At 39.5% G+C, this 15,621-nt stretch overlaps 1 long non-coding RNA gene across 26 annotated transcripts in view; it reads right to left on the bottom strand.

Annotated features, from left to right (window-relative positions):
• Window positions 1-15,621, bottom strand: part of LOC140641532 (uncharacterized) — a 155,597-nt gene that overhangs the window by 61,243 nt on the left and 78,733 nt on the right. For 19 of the 26 annotated variants that reach the window (XR_012038072.1, XR_012038050.1, XR_012038070.1 and 16 more), the window contains 3 exons: window positions 5,829-5,979; window positions 4,065-4,179; window positions 1,395-1,755 (listed from right to left, as the gene is read on the bottom strand). This is a non-coding gene — a long non-coding RNA (uncharacterized lncRNA). The remainder of the gene's footprint in view (window positions 1-1,394; window positions 1,756-4,064; window positions 4,180-5,828; window positions 5,980-15,621) is intronic. The other 7 variants (XR_012038063.1, XR_012038064.1, XR_012038056.1 and 4 more) reach the window with 4 other exon arrangements.

The following is a 15,621-nucleotide window of genomic DNA, read 5'->3' as shown; positions in this document are numbered from 1 at the left end:
ATTTTTGGGCCTCTCACCACAAGATGGGATTAGAACACTTACATAAGTTGGCTATCTTTACTTAGAGGCTCAATATAACGGCTGGTGCTCCCCAGGGCAGAACAGACACCAGGGCTTTGCTAATTAGGATGAAAAGATTAGGGGATCCCTGGGTGGCGCAGCGGTTTGGCGCCTGCCTTTGGCCCAGGGCGCAATCCTGGAGACCCGGGATCGAATCCCACGTCGGGCTCCCAGGGCATGGAGCCTGCTTCTCCCTCTGCCTGTGTCTCTGCCTCTCTCTCTCTCTCTGTGTGACTATCATAAAAAAAAAAAAAGGATGAAAAGATTATTTCTCTGTGTCTCCATGCCAAACTGAAAAAGCAAACATCCACCTTGACATTTCTTCCAGCTCCTAAGTCTTCCCTAATGCTTAACTTTTTTCTTCTTCCTTTCTATCCTCCAATTTTCCTTCCACAAAGCTATTCATCTTTTCCTCAGCTCCTATCAACAAGGAAATCATTCAGCTGCTGACATGGCTTGCCCCTATTGACTGTGTTGTAAAGACAGACTTTGCAAGATGGAATTCCTGCCCCAGAGCCACTCCACCACTACCATCACCTCCTCATCTTTGTAGGAGGACAACGCAGACACCTCTCCGGACCTGCCACTGCCCTGGTCTGAGGAGGCAGGAACGTCCAAGACAAGGGAGGAAATACTGTGGACGACAGCAGAAATTGCACCGTCCCCAGGGCTCTGTGTTTCCACCACACCCAGTGGTGGAATTTGTTCCCAGTAAACACGCATTGCTCAAAGCACCATTATTTATTAGAGATGAAAGAGAAAGACTGTCTGCTTCTCAAGTCAGCTCCGCTCTACAGAGGATACACATGAAAAGTGGTTATCTGTGCTTCTCTGATCCAGACACTAGACAGGGAAGCCCCTGGGCTACCTAAAGATTGCTCTTTTCCATATACCTTGAGCATAATTTCTCCCTTGAAACTCCAAGATGGGCACAGACTTCAAATTAGACTGGAAAGTAATGAAACATGAAAACCCTTGTGGAACACTCTTTGGAAATCTTGCCCCCCCAAAAAATTTTTTTCTTTTAGATTTTATTTATTTATTTGACAGAGAGAGCGAGAGTGTGCAAGCAGGGGGAGCTGTAGGCAGAAGGAGAAGCAGGCCCCCCGCTAAACAGGAGCCCAGTGTGGGGCTTGAACCCAGGACCTTTCAGATCATGACCCAAGCCAAAGGCAGATGCTTAACCGAATGAGCTACCCAGGTACCCCGCTCTTGCCAAAATTCTTTAGGAATTACATAGTGTTGAGAGTTAGCCATACTAAGCAACATCTAACCTCAGTGAAACAATAATAAAAAGACTAAGGATGAATAAGGAATAAGAGCGGTGAAAGTACCAGCCATAATGCACATCCTGAAGGGGTCCTTCCTGTCTTAGCCCAGCCAGTCTCCCCATAGGTGAAGCTGCTATAACTGTCAGAACTTGCGAAATCTGTCAGGCTTCTTCTCCTCTTGCATGGTATCTCTCAACTGAGTCCAGTAGCCATATATCCACCTCTCTCCAGCTTCTGGCTAATGATGAGCAAATCATTCACTCGTTCCAGCCAATATTCTGAACAGTTAGCCGTTCTCCCCTGGGTATGTTTTTCAGAGTCAGCACCTCATTTTTTTTTACCTCTTCCGTGGTAACACTTGGTCTTTTAATGACTGATTTGATTTTTCAGATAGCCAAGAGATATTCACAGCCAGTCAGTCCTTCTGGGAAATAAAATTGGTTATCAAGCAAGATAAAACATTTCCTGTTAAAAAATAAAGTGTACTTTACTTTTTTTAAAGATTTATGTATATGACAGAGAAAGAGCACAAGCAGGGGGTGTGGCAGGCAGAGTGAGAGGAAGAAGCAGGGTCCCCGCTGAGCAGGGAGCCCAATGTGGGACTTGATCCCAGACCCTGGGATCATGACGCTTAAGTGACTGAGCTGCCCAGGCACCCCTAAAGTGTTCTTTAAAATAATGTGTGTGTGTATGTGTGTGTCCGTATGTATGATAAACTGGGTCTGAAAGATGTTTCCACTGAAAAGCTTAAATATGTTTTATGCCAATATGTGTGAAAAGTTTCCAAGGGTCACAGCTCTGAAGGACAACTCACATTTGGATAGAGACATTGTGCTATGTTTGCTTTAAAAGATTGATTATTTTATAGCTACAACTCATAAAGCCTGTGGTCATAAAACACCTCCCTCTATCTTGGAGACAGACTACACTTGTATAAATAATGTTATCAGGTTCTAACTCAGCTAAGACCACTCCTGGTCCTAAATGTGGCCAGACTCCACTCTGCACTCAAGTAGCCAGGACCACAGAATCTATTCCCGGTATCAAATCTAGCTTATGTAGGAAAATAAAAAAGGAAATTTAATCCCAAAAGAATAAATATTGTGAAAGGATAAGAAGTGACTAAAAAATCAAAATAGCTTAAAGGATAGAGAAATATGCTTAATACTGGTTTGGGGGTATTTTTGTCAGTTACACCTTGCTCGTATGGAGAAAAGTAGCAACTCTATCTTGATTTCACATCTGCTACTTGCCAAGGTGTGGTCATCCATCTTCCACAACCCTGCTTTGTCACCAGTCAGCTCCAATGGACTTAATTGTGCCGTCACTTTCCAGTCATACTTCCCAAATCTGCTGTTTGCCACTTTAAAAGCTCCTTATATCCTACAATGTAGTATTCTATGTCTACTACTTCCACATTTTGTTTACTCATCCCCTTCTTAGTCCACTAAAAAGAGGGATTGTGGTTTTCTGAAATAAAGACTAGACTTTAAGTCAGACAGAGATGGGTTTGAATCTTGGCTTTAGTGGTGACCTCAGAAAATGTAATTAATTAATCTTCCTAAGCTTTTCCAAATTAAAAAAATTATTATAGGTTGTCTTAAATTATTGAATATATGTTCCCTAAAAACTGAAAAAATGACTATATAAGGCAAGTCTTTATGAGTTTGTTCAGTGTATTTTTATATGCATATAAGTTCTATGAAGTGGAAACATAGTCTAATATTTCTTGTTGTGCAGTGTGCTTTGTTTCCCTTTACATTACCAGTAATGCACCTCCACTTATATATCTTTGCAGTGACCAAGAGCCATTAATTATGAAAGTAGTCCTTTCTGTTGTTGTGGCTGAAATGCTGGCATTGTGTTTGTTATTGGAAGGTTCCTCTCCTCCCTCTAGTTGCATACATTTGCCCTTCTGCTGTCCTCTAGAACAACACAGATAAATCTGATCCCTTTGCCGTATAGCAACCCTAAAATATGAAAAGTGAGCCTTCGTATCCCTGTCTTTTCTTCTCTAAGCTGAGCAGCTTTGGTGCTTTTGTTTTGATTTGTTTATCCATTTCTGATATGATATTGCTTCTGGGTCCTTGCTCATCCTTACTGGAGCCTGCTAAATCTTGGGCTTCTCTCACACCAGAGTGCCATCTCTCACCTGAAACCCTTATCCTCTTAATGTAATTCCTTTCTTCCCTAATTTCTACTGGACTTTATTCTGTTTCCATATGTCTCCTCACTTCGGCTGTACTAGACATGTCTTGTATTTCTCTGGGAACAAACCACCTACCCACTCTTCACCTCTACCATAATCAACCCCATAGGAGAGTATCTCAAAGGTATCTTTGGATTATATTAATTGACTTTAGCAGCTATTTCCTCTTTTTATACAACCAATACATTTTCTGTGCATTGTTTCGATCTCTATAACATTCTCAAAAGCTAACTAATACAGTAATCAAAATGTGCTATGAAGTGAAAAAAGAAGGGATCAAATATAAAAGAGAAATGTGTTTGTCATCTGAGCCTAGTTTTTATTTTTTTCATGTGTATGTGTACAGTATAGCTGCCAAAGTGACTACTCTGGAGTCAGACTGCTAGGGTTCAAATCCCAGTCACCTAACAGCTGTGTGTCCTCTCTGAGCTTCAGTGTCTTCATCTGTAAGACAAGGATAATAGAAACCACTTCATAAGGTTGTTACGAAGATTATGTGATTACCAGTAATGCATGCAAAGTACCTAGATCAGTAGTTGGCACGAGGCAAGCACTGTTTGCTGCTGTGATGAGGAGAAGGATAATGAGGTATGTGCTCGGGAAAATCACTTTCATCTTCCCGGGTCTCAATTTCCTAACCTGTAAAATGAAAAGGAAAAAGGATAAATGCTGACAACAGTGGTAGAGGTCACTGTACTAGAACCCTTGACACTTTATGAAGCACATCCATATGCAGTAGTTCACCAGGAAGCACTCATGAGTAGCCCCTGCCCTCAGTATTTCTGACTTGCCGGAACAGCCAACCAACGGGCTGCAAAGCATGAACACTGACTCTGGCCCTGGGCCTCCATTTAAAAGAAAGATCCAAAGTCCTCAGATAGCTTATGCCTCCTCCAGTATCTTGACTCACTACCTGCAAAATAATTCAGGCCTGTACATCTGGAGCCCCAAATGGCACTGTGAGACTAGAAAGTAAGAGGCAAAGAAATAAAACAAGACAATCATATTATTGAGTATCTTTATTACCCATATTTCTGAGATAATTTCCTCATAGAAGTTCACTATGAGTGTCAAGGTCACACAGCTACTGACTTTAAACCAGGATGGAAGTCTGACGGAGGCCAAAGCTCAAGCTCACTCTAAAGTTCCATGCTGCCTCACTGAAGTTTGCAATCTATTAGGATTGGGGTGTTGGTTGTCATTTAAACTTTTCCACTAAATCTCAAGCCCATTGAGAAGTTCTGCTCTAAAATGGTGCCAAGAACATGAGGTATTTTATCATAAACAACTAGCCTATAGATGGCGCTCTTTTTCACTCATGACTCACCCAATCTGGCACTCCTCAGAAAAGCTTCAAAGCAAAAATGCCACTGTGTTTTGAAGGCCCCCAGAGACAACTCTACCTCACAAGTCTATCTGGTAAGTGATCAAGACAGCTATTGAGCAATGACATTTCTTCCATATTTACAGAATAACAGAACAAACACGTCTGAAGCATGTTATTGTTCCATACAATAAATATTGTCATTGAATGAGCTCAGGCCTCTTTTTTGTTCGTGTTCTTCCTCATTTATTTCCCACCAACACACTTTTTTGCTCCCTGCTTTGATGGCTGCTAGCCCTGAGGGCACATAGGTGAAGTCAGCATAATATATACATTGCTAAAAAGTCTCCAGTCAACAGGTATACTTCCTGCTTAAAGGAAGTAGCATGAAAACAGGAGAGCAATGAAGCCCAAGGATTTCACTGTGTTTGGCAAACTCCACTGAATTAGAACACTTGGCTTAAATAAGCGAAATTACAATTATAGGTTAAGAGACATCTCTATTATCTTCATTGTCATTTCAACAGACAGTTACTAGATACCAGGCAGGATAGACTATATATTATTGCATTTGGGCCTCATATATAATCCTGTGAGGTAGGCACGATTATTATACCCATATTTAATGAGGAAGCTGAGGTACAAAAATTTTATATAACTTTCGCATTGTCATAGAGCAAAACAATGGTAGCATGAGGATCCACACCCCAGCAGCCAAACTCCAGCACCCATGCTCTCTCCAAGCAAGTTTCTGATTGCCTCTGGAAAATGGTAAGATACTCAGGTGTGTACCTATAAGCCGGAACTATTTGGCTTAATGGTTTTCATGAGATTTCCCAATCCATTTAAACAACCCTGTACTGTAAGCAGTTGGTGTGATGAAAATGAATACAATCTGCATATGCTAAGAAAACCCAGGCCACGGTGGTCACGTGAATTTCCTCTGTAGAGTCACTTCACTTACCTGTTGGATTGATCACACACAACACTTGAGTTGGAATTCCACTGAGAATTTCTGGCATGGCTGGAGCTAACTTGTTGTGAGTGTACTTAGGGGATTACATTTGATTCTTACTATGACTTTTACTGGAAATCTCTGACAATGAGATGAATAGCTGTTAGGAAAGGTAGAAAGAAAACTGTCAATCCCATGATCCTCTTGTCACTGATATGTTTCAGAGCCCCAAGTTCATAAAACTTCCCCCCTTTTTACTCCACAAAGGCTCCTTCTCTTTCCAGAAAGTTCCCCGTCCCAAAGCCTAGGACCGATAAGGAATGAGGACAGAACAACAGGTGCCTTGTTGTCTCAAGTGGCTTATTGACATTGCTAAGATTTTTCAGACTGGGTAACACCCATTTAGCTCATTATGCCCCTCATAGCAATAATCTTCTTTAGGTACTTTCTCCCTGTTGAGAGAGAGTGAAGTAGGGTGGAGTAAGAAACATATGAATTTTTCTCTCTCCTTCTCTCTCTCTCTCTCCTTATTTTCAAGTTTAATGCAACTCAATTTATGTCACACAAGGGATGACCCCATTACAGGAGCTAATTGTAGGTGGCCACAAGATAGAATTGAAAGACAAAGGGGAATAAAGGTTTGTAACAAAGCACCCAGGAGATGCCACGCAATGCCCCCCTGTGTTAGAACCATCTGCCAAGGAAGCATGACAAATGGCACAGTCCTAGGGGTCAAAAGGTCTGGATCCAAGTGTTGCTCACCCCATAATCTTGGGCAAGCTCCTTTTCCTGTTGAGGCTCCAGCTGTCTCACTTTTATAAGGAATAAAGCTTGACCAGAGGATCAGTGGAAATTGATGAGATCTCATGCTCTAGGTCACTCTAGGGCCTGTATCAATGTTGGTTGTGGGTTGATTTTTCAGGGGTCTGGCCTTGTCTCTCACTCTAACCAGAAGCTTGTCCTTGATCCTTGCACATCCTCCCAAGCCCAGAAAAGGTAAAGGTTTGATATTGCCTTGGGTGTGATCCCAGTCCATCTTATGAATAAACATGACTTCCTGTTTCCCTACAGTGAGAAAAGAGGAGGGAAGCAAGGTCTGAGGAGAGTAACAGAGGCCACAGCAAATGAGGGCCTCAGCAGGGGCAACAAGAAACTGTTCAAGCTGACTCAGTCCTGTGTTTTTTCCTGTTAAATGATTCACATGGCAAGGCAAATCAGGCTGAGATGCACAAACTCTTCTCTGCCTTTCATGAGCTTCCAAATGAGTTGGTGATTTTTTTGTTTTTGTTTTTCCTATCTCATTACACTTTCCTTGGAAACATGATTGTACTGTTTTCATTCCAGACTGAGGTTCCCCCCCACCCTCATTTCAAGGTCTTAAAGAGGTGGGGTTATCATATTTAACTCCCCAGCAGTTAAAGCACTATTGGAAACACTGTGCTAATACATGACTTTAAAACTACCTACAGGGCCATTTTAAATGTTATTCATATTCCTTAAACTTCTTGTGTTTTTTTGACTCGAATAGGTTAAATTATAAACAAAATTTCATAGCATGTTGTATATAATGAAGTCTGAGCTTCTTAAAAATCAAGCTCTAGATATATGAATTTTCCATATGTTTCTTAAAAGATTTATTGTTGTATATACCCAAGAATTTTCAGTTTTTTGAATGGGAATTCCTTCTGTAATATATAACAGACAAAATATTTTTCTTCATAACAAAATTGAAGCTTTCATTCATTATTAAAAGTCATGATCCTTAAATCCTTTTAACACTCTCAGCCACCATTTTGTCTTCTCATGTTTAAGTGAGGTCAATTTTCATTGAGGCCCTTCTTCCATATTTTGTTTAATTTCCATGCATATCCATAGCCATAATATCCTTTTTAGGCAAATTATTCAGGAAGAGACAGTGTTACTATTTGATAAAATCTGGACAGTGATGACATTCCCCAGCTTAAGACCCTGTAGTAACTTCTTATTATAGTTAGAATATTAGTCAAACTCCTTTTCATGACCTATAGGGCCCCATATGACATATTCCCTGCCTTTCTCTCCAACCAAACTCCCCTTCATCCACTGTGGCCCACACACTGGCTTTCTCTCTGTTCCTCAAAAACGCCAGTGCTGTCCCAGGTTCCTTGCACTTGCCATTGCTACTTCCTGAAAGAGTCTTCCCTCATCATCATCTGACTGCCTCTTTCTCTCTATTTAGTTCTAAGGTCAAACGTCACTTCCTCACAGAAGCCATCAATGTCTCTCACACTAAGCAGGTTGTAACTACTTTCCTGCTTTGTTTCCCCCCCCCCCCCCCCCGGCAGTTAAAGCACTATTGGAATGCTTTTATTTGTTTCCTTATTTATTAGTTTTTGTCAATATTTATTCTCTATCACCTCCATTATACTTCAGAAGAGGCCTTTATCTGTCTTGTTCACTGCTTTACCACAATTTCTAGAACAGCTCTCAAAACATAAGAGGCACTCAATAAAATACTGTTGAAGGAAAAAATCCTGGCTCACCTCCACACCTACTTAAAGCTCATCTCCATTTATCATGGGAAGTTCTGGTTGTCTTGAGTCTTATTACACATTGGGTAATACAGTCTGAATTATCAATTACAATGATATGCTCAGATGGCTGTCACAACAGTAAAAAGCTGGTAATGTCCAGTGTCATTCATCCACTTTTGGAAAGAGACAAAAGAGCTATGAGAATGTTGATGACACACTCTAATTTCTTGGGTAGTTCTTTTCAAACTTTTCCAACAAAATATAACTAATAGTTTAGAATAGCAAATAAGAACACTAAGAAGGGATCAGAACAGGAGTATAAAGTGACCTCCCAAGGACAATATATCTTTGAAGTTGCACATTATGTTTTTAAAATCCAGATGAGTTTTGCATTCTAATAATCACATATCTGGGTTTGATTTAACATAAAAGTAATTTTCCCTTAAATTTTTGGAAAAAAATATGCTCTCCAAGAAGATGTGTCCTCTTTACTCTGGAAAGCCACCAAGAATCCCCAGGTACAGATGATTCAAGCTGATAATCATTAGAAATAACTCTGGAGGAGCCTTGAAGGGAGAACAGCCCCTACTCATGCTTTGTTATCCTCACCTGAGGAGTGAGGAAGAACTCTGGAATAAAGACACTTAAGTGAATCTTGAGTCCTAAGGGGTGTCACATTTTGAAAAGGAAAAAAGGCTAAAAGTTTTATCTTTCTGCATCCCTCTTTTTTCAGATATCTGTCTTAAAACATTTCACTGCTCTCTTTCTTTCCATATGTTTGGTGAGGTGAGAGGTATAAGCTTTCCTTGCTTCTGAGAGGAGAGACCCTAGAGTGAGCACATAACTCACTTTTCCCAGGACCATCCTAGTTATGATTATGTTGTCACTGCAGTAATATTTATGCTCTCTTTCCATTTGTATAGTATATGGTCCCTCCAAGGGATGCCTTCCCCACTCTCCCTCCCACTTAAAAGAAGAAGCAGGAACCACTCTAAATGAGTCACAAACATGATATAAATCTTCCAGTCAAACTTCAACCCACCAAGGAAAGGGAGTCCTTGTGACTCAGATGAGCTGTCCATTTGATCCATTGAGAAAAATCACAAAAGTATTTGGGGTCCAAACCTTGGTTTTAGCAATGACATTTTCTTTGTCTAATACATTTCTGCAGTTAGGAATTGGTGATTACTATGGGTTACTCAAAGAGGGCTGGAGATTCAGGATCCAAGCCACCATGCATACATTACAATAATAATATTTATAGGAAGAAAAACAAAAGAAGCAACTAGGATGGTAAGGGTGAATTGAGTTAATTAGTAAAAGCATTTTAAAATAAAATAAAATGTGATGAACAGAAAGTATTCAGTCAGAGATGCCACATGAATTTGAATAATCAGCCCTTTCAATGACCTGGCATTTGAAGGCATGAAAAAGAAGACCGTTATCCCATAGAATATACCAAAAAAGATTGCTAGGATAGTAATTATGGTGGCCACTGTGGGAAGCATAATAGACCAATGGTCCCAGCTGCAGCCCTCTGAAATCCATCACCACATTTGTTCTGAGGCCATGCTTTCTGTGGCTGCTCCTAGCCATGACTAAGCACAGCAGGCCCACTAAGGCAGGCCCATTCCTGAAACATGCAGGACTCCTCTAATGGGCATTGTTAGTTTAAAGACTCCAAATTAGCCTTGCCTAAACTTCCTCAGAATTGAAATCTTTTTTTTCTTAAGATGTTATTTGTTTTTTTTTTGGGGGGGGGGGTCAGAAAAAAGGGGAGAGAGAGAATCTCAGAGTCCACACTCAGCATGGAGCCCAATGTGAAGCTCCATTTCATGACACTGAACTCATGACCTGAGCTGAAATCAAGAGTCGGATGCATAACTGACTGAGCTACCCAGGGGCTCCTTGAATTGAAATGTTAAGGCATTTATTCTTTGCCTTCTTTCCCTCTCTCCTTCACAAGGATCAGTTCTGCATAGCTGGGTCTGAGCTTTCCCAGCCTCCTCCAGCTCCCTCCCCATTTTCTCCCACAAGGTTTTCCTCAACAAGTCTCTTGTATGTCGAACCTCATCTTAGCATCTGCTTCTCAGAGGACCTGAACTAACATAGTTCCAGGTAGGAATCTACTGGAAGAACAGGAAGAATTAGGCCATTTGATGCATTTGGGCTAATTTGATCTAATACTAAGAGGAAAGGAAATGGGTGATCATAAAAGAAGAAGTTTGAAGAGTTTAAGACTTAAAAGGGAAGTTTCGGAGTCTACGTTGTGACAGAAGTGGTTATGATGGTGGGGGTGGAGGTGAGAACAGTCAGGGTCAGAAGTGATTCATTTGCATATTTAATGCTACAGTAGATCCAAAGGCCTGTATGAGATCTTTTTGATGTAGAACTCAGGAAATGTTGACAGCAATGTTTCTTGCCATCCAGAAGAAGCCAATCTACAGTGAAAGAGAAAAAAGTCAACGCAGAGAGGGAAACAATAGCATGAGCTGGAGGGAGATCCTGGAGTGAGTTTTTGACTCTTTATTTCAGCTTTTCAGGAAGTCCACTGCATCCCTATATTGCCATGGTTTGATTGTTCAGCATTTCTTATTTTACCTAAACTAGTTCAAGATGGGTTTAGTCACTTGCAACCATTAGAGATGTGATTCACACAACAGCGAAATTTTATTTTGCTTTCCCTTAAAAACATCTATCATTGTATAGTACAAAAATATCCAAGGCCACATTGTTCATAACAGCAAAAATAAATAAAATGAGAACAATCCAAACATCTACCAATGGTAGAATAAATTATAGCAAAATCATCCAATGGAATATTATAAACTAAGTAATATATAAACTACATAAACTATAGCTACACATGTCAATAATGATAAGTATCAAAAATAAGATTTTGGGAAACCAGTAAATTCTAGAAGAATTCATACTATAAGATTCCATCAAGTTCAAAAACAAGTACAACTAAACCATGTATTGTCTAGGGATACATACAAAGATGGCAAAACTAAAGAAAACAGGTAATGGTTTACACAAAATTTAGGGTAGTGGTTACTTCTAGAGGCAAGAGGGGGATGTAGCTAGAGAGGACACACAAAGACATCTAAGTACTGAAAAAGTTGAATTTCTTAAACTGAGAGGTGTTTGTTATATAGGGTGTTTATATTTCTAATATTGTGTATATATATATTTAATTCACTTACATATGATAATTTTATTTTTTTTTCATATGATAATTTTAAAACAAAAATAAGTATTACAGCAACTAACTCACATTTTGAGATGATTAAATAAGACTGTAGATGGTTAACAACAGTGTCTAGCATGTAGTAAGCTCTCAATAAATGATATATTATGTCATGGAGATATTGGTACCACTTAGAAGAAAAAAATATCAAAAAGTATGTCTTCATCTGTGTACACCATGCATGTATTCCAAGATACCTGAAAATCTATGTTCGAACCACAGCCCTATTACCACAGCCCTATTGGAGATTGAGACTTAATGGTTTTCAACCTTCACTCACCTAAGGGATGATACCAGGAGAGATTCTCAGTTTCGAAGCCATAGACAAGCACCTAGTAGATATCCATACTAATGAATATAAGGTGTATAGTTGCCTAATATCACATAATTAGCCCAACATTTAAAGAAAAAAAAAACTGATTCATATCTACATCTTAGTAGAGAAAATAATAAACAATGGATCAAGTGTCAGCTTCAAGCTATTCTAACTAGGGTCTATTCACAAAATAAGAGAATTGTGGAATTAGTAAAGTAGCCTGACCATCATCTCATTCAACTATTTATTTTACAGCCAAAGAAGGGAAAACCTCAGGGAGGTTCTTTGAATACTTCAAGGTCAACAGGGACTTTGTGATAGAGTGAGGACTAGAACAGAAGTTAGGATAGAAGCTGTATTCCATTTACAATATTCCTGCTATTGGTGTTCACAGACGAATTAGAAGTGAAGTCAGGGATAGAAGGGAAAGTGAGCGAGATCAGGTATGGAAAATCCAACACTCAGTTCCTTTCAAAGGAACAGAGGAGCTGGAATCCATTGAAGGTCCCTGTGGATATAGGCCTAATGTACCACTTTTTGAGTAACACCTTTAAGTGAACTCTTCTAGGGACAAATTCCCAGAAGAAGATATACTGTGTTAATTCTCATAGTAGAAAATATCTCATATGTAATTTCAAAAACATTTCTATCTAAAGCTCATTCTCAAAAAAAAAAAAAAAATAAAGCTCATTCTCATCTCTATCACCTACACCTAATGCACTTGTTGGGCTTACAATACAATACTTGCTCTTACTTGATTAACTTTCTCTTGAGTCATGTCTACCCAATTACGTAGAGCCAATCACCAATCTAAGGCTAAATTCAAAATTATTCCTTCAGTTACTACTCCCAGGGATGAAGGCTCTATACTAGGCACTAGAAATTTGATGCTAAGTGTTTAATCAAACTCCATTTACCCAGTTCAATCATGGGAGACAGTGACTTATTCAAAAGAACATACCAACCAGAAGTAACTCAATATAGACAATGTCCCTCAACCATTTTGTCACAAGACAATTAAATAAAAGCTCATAAAGAACCTCTGCTTGCTTCAGAACTTTATCAGCTTCAGCCCAGCTGATAGGGAAAGTAGGTCTTATTGCTAAACTCTTGAACCAGGAAAGGATCAGTCCAAAGTTTCTGTCAGGTGACATGACCTACAAAAGTATTTCCATTCCTTGGCTTATCTTTATGACCGACAAATGATTGCCTCTTATTTGCTCTACATGCTGTAAAATGTGGTTAAATTGCTGAAGCTGTCCCAAACAAGAAGTTTCCTTCTGGGTAAAAAAAAAAGAAAAAAAAATCATCCCCTAATGCAAGGTTTAATTTAATGAAAAAGAAAAAGGAAGCCTAGATGATCAAAGTATGCTTTTTTAAAATAAATTTTTTGGTCTGATGTTTAGTGGCTTGGGAGCTTTCTTATTTTTATTTTTATTTATTTTCTTAATTTAAATTCAATTTGCCAACATACAGTATAATACCCAAGTGCTCATCATATCATGTGCCTCCCTTAACACCCGTCACTGAGTTATGGGAGCTTTTTTCATAAGCAAAAACACTTCTAAAAAGAAACCAGACCCTTCTCTTTTATATTCTACTTTGTTGCCACTCTGCAGTGTTTGTCATAGCTCATAACAAGATAGTATGACCTCATCAGTTACTCACTACCATTCACCAATTTAATGAGTTTCATTGGAAATTCCCATTTTAAGGGAAATTTCTAAATTATAAAATAACTCTTAATTGTTACTTACAAATGAAAAGGCTGGATTGTAATCAAAGTATAGTGGATGATTTCTCTAAAGTAATAATTCAGTGTGCAAAGCCAAGTGTAAGCCTCCCTGTTTGTTAAAGGAAGTTAGATCTAAGATCTTAACATGGGCCTCTAACCAAACTGTGAGCATACAGTAACCTTATGCACTGGCATTAGCTTAACCAGCTTATAACTTCAGAGACTGACAGCAAAAGGTGAAGTTAATCACTATCTATTGAATGACCAAGCCATGTGCACAGACACTGTTCAAACAGTAGAGCGATGCCCTCTTTTCGAGTGATTTATTGTCTGAAACACTGGGTTCAATGGAGCACCCTCTGTATCTAAAGGAACAGTCAGTGGACAAAAGCTTTTGAGAAACGTCAACCTCCATAGTCCACAGGAAGAGGCCGTAATTTATTCAAAATGTAGCATCAGAATAGAGTTACTTTTCAAAACTTCACCCTTTTCTAAAGAAAACAGAGAAAGAGATTGAAAGTACAAACAAGTAAATAACAGTAAATAAGCCTATCAGACCAGGTCACTAGCAATTTTTTTAATCTCAGAAATTATTCCAGTTTAAATCAAAGAACTTGAAAAGAGAAATATTTTCATAGTTGGAAAAACGAGGTTTTGGAGGTTGTCCATTGGCTTAGGTTTGCTTGTTTTAATTTACTCTCCTATCAAAGGCCACTTTGTTCCTCAGACCTTGACCCGGCTAATAGATTAAAGAACCTAATCAGAGATATGGAATGCTGTATCTAATGACATATTCTTTCTCTGTCCTTTAAAGCACATTTTGTCCCTCCAAAGGAACTTTACCATGAAACTAAATGACACCGTCAATAAGGACCTCAGATGGAAACCCTCCCTCCCCAGGCTGCCTGAAGACCATATTGCAGCACCAGCCAGTCATCCTTTATGAGGACCAGCAAATTGTATAGTTGGTTCCAGTGCTGGGCGGAGGAGGCAAGGACAGTGGAAAGCAGCCTTAGATCATCCTCTCAAGTCCCCCAATGTGGAAGGAACAATCGCCCAGTACACACAAACGATCATTGTAATCCCCGGTGTGATACGAGGGCTTGTTGTGTGGGAAAGGAAGCGCGGCCTGGAATTTGAAAGCTAGCATAGCAAGGTAAGAGATCTGAGAGCTTCAAGAGGAGTCTGTTTTGTTTGTTTTTAGTCTAGACTGAGAGTGCAAGGGCTTAGGAAATATGCGTTAAGTTAGAAGACACCCTGGGGTTGTTTTCTTTTTCCACTTGGAGGCCCTGAGTAATAATGCACAGGCCACTGCCTGCACCAAAGCTGACTAATGGCTATAGAAATTCCCTCCTTTTCTCTCCAAATCCAATCAGTAATCCAGGATGACTGTCACTCATTTCTTAGGACCTCCTCCACCTTTCCCACACTACTTATGTCTGCAATATATCAGATATCTCACTGTTTCTCACCTGGATTAGAGCCCCTGATCTATATGCCATACTGCTTTCGAAAGAACAGGTTTAAGACTGCCCAATTTAAAAACTCTTCAGTGGCTTCCAATAGCCTTCAGGTTAAAATACAAACTGTCCTAGTATACAGGTTCTGATAAAAACAGGTTCATATCCCATCTTTCCTATTTACCAATCTGGGAAAATTTCTTAACCTCTTTGATACTCGATTTCATCATCTATAAAACAGGATAACAATCGTCATTCTTCATAGGTTTGCTGTTTAGCTCAATGAGATACTCCTTTTAAAGAGCTTGACACTGCCTAGTTTTCAGGAACTTCTGGCTACCATTGTTATTATTTTATCAACTTACTACTAGCTACAAAAACCCTCCCCACCTTGGCCCCTTCTTCCAGTCCAGTTATGTATCCTGCTACTAGCCCATCAGTAATCACAGGTTTCGTATCTCAAGGACCCACTTTGTGCCAGAACCCAATGCCAAGGGATATACATATATTCGTTAATCATTCACAATT

Source organism: Canis lupus, chromosome 10, assembly GCF_048164855.1.
Source record: "Canis lupus baileyi chromosome 10, mCanLup2.hap1, whole genome shotgun sequence".
NCBI classification, from domain to species: domain Eukaryota; kingdom Metazoa; phylum Chordata; class Mammalia; order Carnivora; family Canidae; genus Canis; species Canis lupus.
This window is presented reverse-complemented; position numbering and strand designations above follow the sequence as displayed.